Source organism: Sphaeramia orbicularis, chromosome 17 (genome assembly GCF_902148855.1).
Source record: "Sphaeramia orbicularis chromosome 17, fSphaOr1.1, whole genome shotgun sequence".
Lineage (NCBI taxonomy): Eukaryota > Metazoa > Chordata > Actinopteri > Kurtiformes > Apogonidae > Sphaeramia > Sphaeramia orbicularis.
The window spans coordinates 45,382,202-45,395,490 of NC_043973.1; positions in this window are offsets into that span (position 1 = coordinate 45,382,202).

Sequence of the window (13,289 nt, forward strand, 5' to 3'; positions counted from 1 at the left end):
TTTGCCTGAAAGTGCAATAAAAATTTATGTTTTTTTTCCACCTTTTAGTCCATTTTTCTTTACATGACTAGCCAAAGTACACACATAATATATGAAGTCACCCAAAATATTATACAACATCAATTATTGTGCAAATATAAAACTGATCCCTAGCAAATGTCGACTAGTATAGTTCTACAGGGGTTGGATAAAATAATGGAAACACCTAACATTGTGGCATCATAGAAGGTGTTTCCATTATTTTGTCCAACCCCTGTAGGTGTGCCTTCAGTTCTGGAATGGATTAATACCTCCGCTTTTATTGTATTCATCTTTCTTCTACATAAGAAATGTAAAGCAAAGAATTAGCACGAGTAGTATAAAGACGAGTTTTTTATGTTTTGAACCCACCTATTAATTACAAATAGTTTTTGTTAACTGTTCAGGTCTGTTTTATCACTCAATTTAAATTTCTGCTAGAAGATTATACCGGTGGGTATGAAAGTGTACCTGAGCCTACAGATGTTGTCAGTGGTTATATACATGTGCATGTGGTGGAAGCCATTGTACAGGGTGGGGAAGCAAAATTTACAATATTTTGAGGCAGGGATTGAAAGACAGTGTATGACCAATTAGTTTATTGAAAGTCATGAGAATTTATTTGCCACAAGAAAATGTACATAATAGAAAATGTTTTTATTCTATGTGTCCTCCTTCTTTCTCAATAACTGCCTTCACACGCTTCCTGAAACTTGCGCAAGTGTTCCTCAAATATTCAGGTGACAACTTCTCCCATTCTTCTTTAATAGTATCTTCCAGACTTTCTCGTAATAGTTTTGCTCATAGTCATTCTCTTCTTTCCATTATAAACAGTCTTTATGGACACTCCAACTATTTTTGAAATCTCCTTTGGTGTGACGAGTGCATTCAGCAAATCACACACTCTTTGACGTTTGCTTTCCTGATTACTCATATGGGCAAAAGTTTCTGAAAAGGTATGGATAATAGTGTTAGGTATGATTATGACATCAATATATGTTTGGTTTCAAAACAATTGATGTAGTGCCTGTTGAGAAAAAACAACTAAATGTTCATTGTAAATTTTGCTTCCCCACCCTGTATACATACGTTTTGTTTGATTAGTTGGTTAGGCTATTAGTTTGATTTTGTCTTCAACATTTATTAACTTGCATTTATTGGCACTGCTGTTTCTTCGCTGCATGTTTTTCTGATGTGTTTAGAGAAATATGTGAAAGTAGATTGTACCAATTAAATAATCAGAACAGAAAGTCTGAGTTGTTCATGCTGTAGTTGTCATGATCTGTGCCTGTGTGGCCCTTGGCTCCTCCCTCTCCACATCATCTCATTTAACCATTATCTGACTCACCTGCTGGCGCTGCACGACTGCGGCGCATTATATCTCTGCCTATTTAAGGCTTGGTTCCGCAGCCGTGCAGCGCTGGTCCATTCGTCTCCGTCACCCACTCAATAACCCGGACATTCATCCATCTACCCCTACGGACTCTGACCCAGGTTTTGTGTTTTCCTGTTGTTTAGTTTTCGTTTTTGTTTAATAAACTTGTGTTTTTTCCCTTCAGTACCGTGCACGTGAGTCCTCTCATTTCCACCGTTGTGACAGTAGTTTTTAATAAATACTTTGAATACATTAAGTATTACCTGATTTTACCTAAAATTGCCCTCTGTATAAAGTGTAACGGATAGGCTATACATTTTTATATATATAAAGCGGAAAGTGTTAATTTCACGCTATGCGAAAAAATTTTTGTCCCCCCCCAACATTTTATTTGCCCTCTAGTTGGCCCCCCGCTTTTAAAATCCTGGTGCCGCCACTGTATGTAACATTAAAATACACACAAATACACACATATACCTTTTCATAGCCACATTTGAGCCCCTTACTGGGTTTCTCTGAAGTCAGAAAGAAATCCAGCATAATGTTCAATCAGTAAAATGTTTTTTTCTGTTCAAGAATGCAAGTAAATAACTAGAATTTGACATATTATACAAGAAATAATAATAAATAAATAAATGATAATAATGTCTGATTTACAGTTTTTTACAACTGAATTTTTTTTTTTTTTTTCAGTGGTTTTTTAGCTTACCGCCCAATATGCCGTAAGCTATTGTCGTCATGCGGCGTCTGTCATCCGTTACAAAACTTTCAATCGTCTTTTTCTCCAAAACTACAATTCCAATTGACTTCAAACTTGGTATACAGCTTCTTTATGATGTCAACAAAAGTTAGTGAAATTATTTGGATCCGGATCTGATTCTGGATTTTGGTGCGACTTTGAAAAATGTCCCCATTCTAAGAGATAGGAAGTGGATCAATGCAATAAATCAGTAAGTATCAATGATATCAAGTTGGAATTTGAATTTTTTACAGATCTGATTGGAATATGACCAAAACATGGGCTATTTCTGTAACAGAATAAATACACAGAACTGGGTGATAATAAGTGGCATCTGGATACATTTCCCAAAGCTTTTAATTTGGCCGGTAAGCTACAGGGCCATTGGTCCTTTTTTTTTTTTTTTTTTTTTTCATATTCAGTGAATACTCTGTTACTGACTTCACATTGAACATCACATTATAATATTTCCATCACCCAAGAGTCAGAAACCTTTATAATGTTGACATATATAACACTAAATATACACAAATATACCTTTTTATAGCCAAATTTCAGCCCCTTACTGGGTTTCTGTGAAGTCAGAGAGGAATCCAGCATAATGTTCAATCAGTAAAATGTTTTTTTCTGTTCAAAAATGCAAGTAAATAACTATAATTTCACATATTATACAAGAAATATTTTATAACTGGCTTTTTGCCCATTATTTCTTTAATTTTTTTAAAAATTGTTCATGTTCAGTTTATACTCTATTACTGACTTCACATTGAACATCACAGTATAATATTTCCATCACCCAAGAGTCAAAAATCTTTATGATGTTGTCATATATAACACTAAATATACACAAATATACCTTTTTATACCCAACTTTGAGCCCCTTACTGGGTTTCTCTGAAGTGAGAAATGAATCCAGCATAACATTCAATCACTACATTGTTTTTTTTTCTGTTCAAGAATGCAAGTAAATAACTATAATTTGACATATTAACCAAGAAAAAAAATAGTAAAAATTATAATATGTGATTTAATGTTTAAGTTGTTCATGTTAGTGTATACTCTGTTACTGACTTCACATTGAACATCACATTATAATATTTCCATCATCCAAGAGTCAAAAACCTTTATAATGTTGTCTTATATAACACTAAAATTCACCCAAATATATTGTTCTATAACCAATTCCTATACCTGAGCCCCTTTACTGGGTTTCTCTGAAAAGTCAGAAATGAATCAACCAAAACATTCAATCACTAAAATGATTTTCCTTTTTTTCTATTCAGGATTCCAAGTAAATAACTATAATTTGACATATTATACAAGAAATAATAATAACAATCACCATCATCATAATCATAATAAGGTGATTTGCTGTTTTTACTATGGTCTTTTTTCCATTGTTTACCCAAAGTTTAAGAGGAACAGGCATTACATCCTTGATTACAGACCATCAAAAATGTTGCATTTTACTTATCTGGGTTCTTTTTGTTGCTAATCTCAGATGCTGTGTGCAGTGTTATAATGACTCAGTAAAAATGGATGGTCATGGCCTAAAGTATGACACAAACTGACTATTTGCATGTTTTTTAGATTTGGAACTTGTGAAATACTTATAATTGTTCCCCATTTTATTTCAGAAAGATGTGAAAGAACATGGAACAGAAAAACTGGATCAACAAAGCTCGCAAAAATAAAGTCTGTGCCACTGCTCAAACATGTGGCCTCGACTATAGATGATATTTATCAGTTTGGGTCCTAAACAAATACAAGATTTGTGTTGAGCTGAAAAAAAATTGGGAACTCCTGTATTACACAACACACACAACACTTCTGATGCCCTCATGTCGTGTTTTATTTGACAGAAAACAGTTGTGCAACATGACAAATAAAATGAAACCGTACATGCTCCTATAAATGTCTGGAACCTGCAGTCACAGTTAATGATTAAACGTATTTGTCATATTATCACTTTAACCCTTTCATGCATGATGTCCACATTTGTGGTCACATAGCTTAAGTTCACTTTCCAAAGGGTTATAAAGGCAATATTCTCCAAACCACATGGGGGCAATGTCAACAGACCCAAAGAAATACAATGAAAAAAAAGTATCATCTAAATTTTAGAATTTGGACAGTTCTGTGATCTCATAAAGTTCACCTCCTAAGACCCAGATATGGGTTTACTGTCTATGTTTGTGGACAAGAGTTTCACAGATTTATACAAAAAAACAAAAAAAAAAACAACAACAAAAAAACAAACAAAAAACCCGGGCCACTGCAGAGGACCTTCCGTAAAATAAAAAAAAAAATAAAAAAAAGTATCTGAAAAAACTGTGGATCATGATTTTTCCAATATATGCAACTATTTAATTTTTTAAAAAGCCAAAACTTTATAAAAAGTATCATCTTAGTTTTAGAATTTGGACTGTTCAGTGATGTCATAAAGTTCACCTCCTAAAACCCAGATATGGGTTTACTGTCTACATTTGTGGACAAGAGTTTCACAGCTTTTTACAAAAAACAAACAAACAAACAAAAATGGCCCGCTGCAAAGGACCTTCCATAAAATAAAAAAAAATGTATCTGAAAAAACTGTTGGATCATGATATTTCCAATATATGCAATTATTTAATAAAAAAAAAAGCCAAAACTTGTACTTTCCTGGGTCTCAGGAGGTTAAATATCTTCTTAATATAACTATATTTTTTTAAAAAAAGGAACATGTATTTATTTACTCCAACCAGACATTATTAAATTTGCACTTCCCCGTGCCCACTTTTCAATTCTTTGATTATTTCTGCAAAATTAGCGATTACTAGTTCCTAATTTCAATATAATTTGTAGGGTTGGAACAGGTGGAACCGAGTCGACTAACGTTACTGTCTTTACAGTTTGGACATTTATCAGACACATTTAAACACAATACAGTCAACAAGTTTATGGAGACAAAACTGAAGACCAACCATATCAAATTCAATACCTTTCCAAGACTTTTCGAAAGGTATTAAATGCAGATTTGTAAAGTCAAGACTTTTAAGACTTTTTAAAACCCGGCAGAAACCCTGGATTATGTATTTTTATGTTTTCTAGTGATGGACGATTCACAAACGAATCATTCAAAGAATCGATTCATTTAAGTGAACAAGTTGAATCAATTCATGACGCAACTGAATCAGTTCAGCAGCACTTTGCCAGTATTTTTTTTATTATCACATAAAATAGTCGATATACTTGTGGAAAATCTTTACGTTTGTTCTTTTTTCAATTAAATCATTCATAGATGGACAGAAAAGTGAGCTATTAAAGGTTAAACCTGTTAGTGCTTCCTCTTGTGAAGTGGTGCAGTGGATTAAGCATATTCCAGTTTATCACCGCCAGTTTGTGACCAATGCCCACCAGACAATTTTTTTTTAAACTGGTGAATCAAGTGAATCAATTCAGAATCGATTCACAACAGATGAACAAACCCAAAGATTTGAGTTTGTAAAAAAATTGAATTTCCCATCACTAATGCTTTCCACCCATTTTGTTAGGTTGTTTTAGATTATTCACTGTAACTTTTGGCTGATAATACTGATAGTTTCTGTTGTTGCCCCAAAGTTGTGGAACCAGTTGCCCTTAGTTGTTAGACAGGCTCAGTCTCTACCTGTCTTTAAATCACATTTAAACATGCACTTTTTCTCATTAGCTTTTAATCAGTGAGTGACATGTCTGTTTTATTATGCTGTTTTTAACAGATTTTAACTTGTCTTTCTTTTTATGATGTTTGTATTGTGTTGTTCTTAGCCCACTTAACACCCTGTGTTTTCACCAAGGTTATTATCGTTAACGAAAACCAACGAAATGACGAAAACTAAAATTGAAATAACATTTTTGTTAACTGAAATAAATAAAAACTCTAATTAAAAGAAAAAACGATAACTAACTGAAACTGTATTGTGGGTTTACAAAACTAACTAAAACGTATAAAAATTATGGATACAATTCCCTTCGTTTTCGCCTCTGTCAATGTCGGATTGATATGAAATTAATTTATTTGGCTCCAGCAGTTTGAGCTGGTGACACCATACGACACTTCACAGTCTGTAATGTGTGATCACTGGTGGTTTCCAGTCGTCTTCTGGTCCCCACTCTACCTGGAACATACAGACTAAAGCTGGGACACAGCAGCACAGTCCTGTCTGGGGTTTACTGTAGTGATACATGGGTCGGGTTTTTTTTTTTTTTTTTTTTTTTGGCGTACCGTGTGTGTGAGTGACAGAGACAGAGCAGAGCTAAAGGACAGAGTCAGACAGGACTAGCATCCAGGTTAAAACTGGAGAGTTTATCACCATGAAAAGGCCTTCCAAGCCCTGAACTGCACAGTTTAGAAGAGGAGAAAAGAGGAGGAGGAAAACTAATCCAATTACAGAGGTATGGAACCTGTTAGAATGGTAAAAACGTTTGATGTTACTAGCTACAGCTAGCTGAACTGAACTGAAGCAAAGTTGGCTAATAATGGAACTGGAGATGATTAAGAGATGAGAGATCTGCTAAGGTGTGTGTTTACTGCTGATGAACTGGGTTATATATGTTTATAAGTGGTTTATATATGTTTCTGTCTGCTTTAACTGCTGGTTAGCTGGTTTGTAATAGGTTCCTATCTGGTTTAACTGCTGGTTAGCTTGTTTATATATGTTTTTATCTGCTTTAACTGCTGGTTAGCTGGTTTATATATGTTCTATCTGCTTTAACTGCTGGTTAGCTGGTTTATATATGTTTCTATCTGCTTTAACTGCTGGTTAGCTGGTTTATATATGTTCTATCTGCTTTAACTCCTGGTTAGCTGGTTTATATATGTTCCTATCTGCTTTAACTCCTGGTTAGCTGGTTTATATATGTTTCTATCTGCTTTAACTGCTGGTTAGCTGGTTTATATATGTTTCTATCTGCTTTAACTGCTGGTTAGCTGGTTTATATATGTTTCTATCTGCTTTAACTGCTGGTTAGCTGGTTTATATATGTTTCTATCTGCTTTAACTGCTGGTTAGCTGGTTTATATATGTTTCTATCTGCTTTAACTCCTGGTTAGCTGGTTTATAATAGGTTCCTATCTGGTTTAACTGCTGGTTAGCTTGTTTATAATAGGTTCCTATCTGGTTTAACTGCTGGTTAGCTTGTTTATATATGTTTCTGTCTGCTTTAACTCCTGGTTAGCTGGTTTATATATGTTTCTGTCTGCTTTAACTGCTGGTTAGCTGGTTTATATATGTTTTTGTCTGCTTTAACTGCTGGTTAGCTGGTTTATATATGTTTCTGTCTGCTTTAACTCCTGGTTAGCTGGTTTATATATGTTTCTATCTGCTTTAACTGCTGGTTAGCTGGTTTATATATGTTTCTATCTGCTTTAACTCCTGGTTAGCTGGTTTATATATGTTCTATCTGCTTTAACTGCTGGTTAGCTGGTTTATATATGTTCTGTCTGCTTTAACTCCTGGTTAGCTGGTTTATATATGTTTCTATCTGCTTTAACTGCTGGTTAGCTGGTTTATATATGTTTCTATCTGCTTTAACTCCTGGTTAGCTGGTTTATATATGTTTCTATCTGCTTTAACTGCTGGTTAGCTGGTTTATATATGTTTCTATCTGCTTTAACTCCTGGTTAGCTGGTTTATATATGTTTCTATCTGCTTTAACTCCTGGTTAGCTGGTTTATATATGTTTCTGTCTGCTTTAACTCCTGGTTAGCTGGTTTATATATGTTTATGTCTGCTTTAACTGCTGGTTAGCTGGTTTATATATGTTTTTGTCTGCTTTAACTGCTGGTTAGCTGGTTTATATATGTTTCTGTCTGCTTTAACTCCTGGTTAGCTGGTTTATATATGTTTCTGTTTGCTTTAACTGCTGGTTAGCTGGTTTATATATGTTTCTATCTGCTTTAACTGCTGGTTAGCTGGTTTATATATGTTTCTGTCTGCTTTAACTGCTGGTTAGCTGGTTATATATGGTTCTATCTGGTTTAACTGCTGGCTGCTTTGTGCATCTCCTCTCATGCTTTGCACATCTTCGCATTGTTTCACGTAAGTGACGTTGTGTATGGATTGCACCCCCCCTCAACCTGCTATAGGGAATTTATACATTGTACGGTACATTGTGTCTCTGCTCAGTCCATGAGCCGCCCTAACCCGACCCCCAAATAAAGTGTCCAGGGTAACCCATATCCGCGCCTCACTAATTTCTTTGAATAGGATGATGAGGAAGATAAAATATATGAAATAACTAAAACTAATACTAAAACTAAACTAAACTAAATTAAAACTAAGCATTCAGAAAAAAACGATAACTAATAAAAACTAACAAACCTGCTCTAAAAACTAATTAAAACTAACTGAATAAGAGAAAAAAAAGTCAAAACTAATTAAAACTAAACTATAATTAAAAATCCAAAACTATTATAACCTTGGTTTTCACTAGTTTTATTTACTTATTTAATCCCTTGTTTTATGTTTGGTGTACAGCACTTTGGCCAGCTGTAAAGTTCTTAAAGTGCTTTATAAATAAAGTTGGTATGGTACGGTATGGTATGGTATGGTATGGTTTTTATTTTTCATGCTTCCATTGGTCACAGATATTTTCTCTTCAACTGCTAAACTACTTCCATGTTCCAAGTGCATTTGCCTTCAGGTCAAAATCGTCGCTCTTTGCAGCAAGGCTTTCAATACCACCTGCAATTGAATGTACTTGCTCAAACATTATATCCAACAAATTAAAGAAGGCAATAGTGACCAGCACCGGCTTATCTCTGTTCATAGGATTACACCGTTGAAAAGTCTCTTGGGTGTGGTTATCAAAGCTAGGCATCGCGGCCACAAATTCTTCACTGGCTGCTTCCACGTCACAGTTTAAATTAAAAATATTACCCCTGCCACTATCATGTAATCCGCCAAAATGTAAACTGCCAAATGGCAGCTCTTTTGTGCCATTACTTATTCGCATGAGGTGAATGTGCAAACCAAGTGCAAAAAAACGAATCCTAGAGCTATTGATTACGTAGATATCGTCATCTTTTCTTAACTTGTTGTAATCTTCTGCTGCAGTTTGTTCTTCAGCTACGAGTCTCTCCAAAAACCTTAGTGAGATAAAACAGATGGTAGAATTATGTACGGAGATGAACTATGTGCACAAAATACAACAGATTTATACATGTTCAACTAGAAACAACCTGTAAAGTGATTGTATCATAATATGCAGATGATGAGGCAGTTTACATGACCATAAAAATATGTTTTTTGCTTTTTTTTTTTTTACTTGTAGACCAATGTTAAGAAAATGAACAAGAACATAAACAAACTATTCAAAATTAACAAAATAAACAGTAAAATGGACAAAATAATCTAGAAAATTAACCAAACGAAATGAATAACATTGATTTTTTTTACTCATAGACTAGTGTAAGTGTAAGGCTAATGACGTCCATTTTGTCTTCTGTTTATGTAGTCATATTTCTCTTTTTTCTTTTGTACTTTTCTTCTTTTTTTCTTTTTTCTTTTTTTTTCATACAAGGTATAGATTGGTCCGTCGAGCTGACCAGCTGATAAATGACACGTCAGCAGCACATCGGATGACGCTTCTGAGGAAGACTGGAGTCGCAGTCGAAACTGTCAAACAGGTAACATCTAAAAACTATACCTTGTCTGAACAAAAGAAAAAAGAAAAGTGTAACTAGTGTAAGTGTAGTTTTCTTACCTTTCGGTCTCCTTCATCATCCTGGTGGGGTTGTTTGCAATATACGGAACCAGCCTTAGGTACTTGCTGATAGTGTAGACCGGCGGTGGGTAAAACCCTGTGAGATCTTTAACAAACAGACCCGGGATGGGCTCCGACTGTGACTCCCACTCTCCTTTGACTTGTCTGGCGATGGCATCGAACAGAAAAGCCAATGAAAAAGCGACAACCCCGACACCCCCATGAGTAACACGGCCATGCCTTCCAAAAATGGTCCTCAGGTTCTGGGTGAAGTCCTCCAGCTGCCGGGGCGTCAGAGACGACTGAACAGCAGCGTAGTGGTTTTTTCAGATGAAGCGATGAGTTGAGGGACAATATGGTGGTGAAGTGAGGGCAGGGACTGTAGTCTGGAAAAGGACAAAAGTCTCGAGCAACGTTAGCCAAGTGGGCTGCATCTGCTGTAGGACACTGTTCATTCACCATCTTGAGAAGAACTCAGTTCAGATTTGCACGAAAGAGTCACAAATACTTGCTGCGTTCTGTGTTTGTCTTTATATCCAGACACCGTCCTTGAACATCGAGATTGAACGTCAGCGTGTTTGCTCATTATTTTGCCAAAATACACTGACATTTACAGGAAGAGAGGGCAAAGACTGGGTAAGACAAACGAACAACAAACATGGATAATAAGCCAACTCTGTTCCAGGAAATGAGGCACTGTGTCCAACTGAGGACAGCAAAATGGTCGTCTAAGTCAGAGGTCCCCAACCCCCGGTCCCCAGACTGGTACCAGTCTGTGGATCATTTGGTACCGGACCAACACCAGTTGATGGGGGTGGGACTGTTCTGTGTGGATTTTGCATGTTCTCCCCGTGTCTGCGTGGGTTCTCTCCGGGTACTCCGTCTTCCTCCCACCATCCAGAAGACATGCACTGATAGGTTAATTGGTTAATCTAAATTGTCCATAGGTGTGAATGTTAAAGTGATTGGTTGTTTGTCTCTGTATGTTCAGCCCTGAGATGAACTGGTGACATGTCCAGGGTGTACCCCGCCTTCACCCATAAGTAGCTGGGATAGGCTCCAAGCGACCCCCGTGACCCTAGTGAGGATAAAGCGGGTTCAGAAAATGAGTGAATGAATGAATTTATTTGTTGACAAAAATTTTTTTCAATTCTAGTTTTTGTTATTTCCTTAGTTTTGTTAACGATAATAACCTCGCCAAGGACGACTCAAGCTAAATAAGCCTGGACTGAATATGTGCAAACTCAAGTTTCTGATGTTTCTACTAATTAATACTTGTCATGAGTCTTTGTGTGTTGGTCTGTGTTTTTCTGAGCTTCCTTTCCTTCCCCTCCCCCTCTTCTTGAGTTTCAATCTCTGCAGGTGTGTGTGGAATTAGGCTGATGAACACACCTGCCTCCAGTTGGTCCTACCTGTCTATTTAAGCCCAGTCAGATCTCCTCCACACTGGTGATGGTTGTCATGTACTCCTGTGTTTGTGGTTTTTAAGTTCTCTAGTCTCCTGTTTTGGACCCTAACCATGGCAACACCACCTGTTCTTTTAGTTTTTTTCTTGTATGTGTAACAGAGTTAATGTATGTAGTGTGTGTGATTCCACTTGCCATCTCACACTGTTTATTGTATTAATTACAATTTTATTTTATTGCCATCGAACGCAACACCCCTGTGGACTAGGGTCGTGCATCCCAGGGAGATAACAACATTTTCGCTGTGCAGTCTACCTGGTAAGTACACACATTGTCAGTTCCGTCAGTATTAGGGCTGTGTATTGGTGAGAATCTGGCGATACGTTACAAATCACAATACTAGGATCACGATTCGATATATCATGACACTGTTAAAAAGGCAATTTTTTGTTTGTTTCTTTTTTTTAAATGATTATTTCCTGGAAGAATCTAATTACACCTGAAATATGCACAAATACTAAACACATTTTTATTTGATCACAACAGGATCTAATGCTATATCACAAAATTTTCCTCTGTTCAAACTTAAATTATGTTTTATTGACATTACAGTTTAAGATCCTACTCAAATGTTCATATTCTATTAGTTTATAATTAACATAACATTATTTTTGTGCAGTCCCAACAAAGGAACTACCATCTCCCTCTCAGACAGTAAAAAATGCTTTCAGAATGCTTCAAATAACCATTATTTAATAAAACGGTGTTAAATAATAATAATAAAATATAAACAATAAAGAAAAACAAAACTTAACCTTCGTCACATCTACATTTGAATAAATACCTAAAAATATCAATACAGTACTTTTTAATATTGATACAGTATTGCAAAATGAAATGTCACGATATATTTCAGAACCGATATTTTCTAACACCCCTCGTCATTATTTTACATTTTTTATTTTAATTTCATGTCTAAGTGATTGTATGACACCATTATATTTGCATAACACTTAGCTGAGCATATTCTTGAGTGAAAATGATGATATTCTTAATTATTTGTTCATAGCATGATTAACATGTGGTATGTTAGCTAACTTTGATTTATTTATTTTTTTATTTTATTTTAGCTTAGCAGTGCAAGAACAAGGCTCGGGTGTTACTAATGAGACTGACTGTGTACTTTTCTGCCAGGAATAAACGACAAGTTTCCAAAGAAGTTCAGTTTTGTCAAATCTTACCCAATGCACAAATACAACCGCTACATATGGACAATAAATCCTGAGTTTAACCTCTGCTTATTGGGTCCAGTTACCCCTGGTCCAGGCCATAACACTTTGATTTCAATGTTTGGCCAAAGTCTGCCTTCATTTTAGGTTTTTAATTTTAGTTTTTTGGAATAGAGCAATAAAAACCCTGTCACTTGTCAAACCCACATTTTACCAGTGCTACCGGTATTTGAATGTTTACAGAACCTAGTGAAGTTTGGCCTCATGTTCACGGTAAACTAAGGTTAATAGAAGTGGAGGACACTAAATGTTGGCAAGGATGGATGGACTTTATTGATTCTGTTTGGGAAATTGTTACAACAGAAGCATGCTCAGCAACCAACAATATAAGATATAAGAGAATACAAACTAGAAATACGAAAATAAAATATGTCTAAACAAACCATGGATGGCATTTTATTTCATGGGTCATGTACCACGCAATTTGAACTCAAATGTTTCTCTTTGTTTTAGTGCAAAACGGTAAAATGACAGTATGAAAATGATCACATTTACAAACTAGAAGCACTCGGAGAGCGCAGACCTCCGCCAAGGCTGATCAGTGGGCCCCCCCACCCCCGATCACCACCAAAATTTAATCATGTGTTCCTTGTGCCAGTATCAACATTTCCTGAAATTTTTATCCAAATTAAAGGCACAGTAGGCCAAAAAGTAAGGGCACCCCCATTTTTTATATAAATTGAGATAAAAATCCACCTTCTGGATCAGATCCGGATCAGCCTTTGAAATGTGATAGA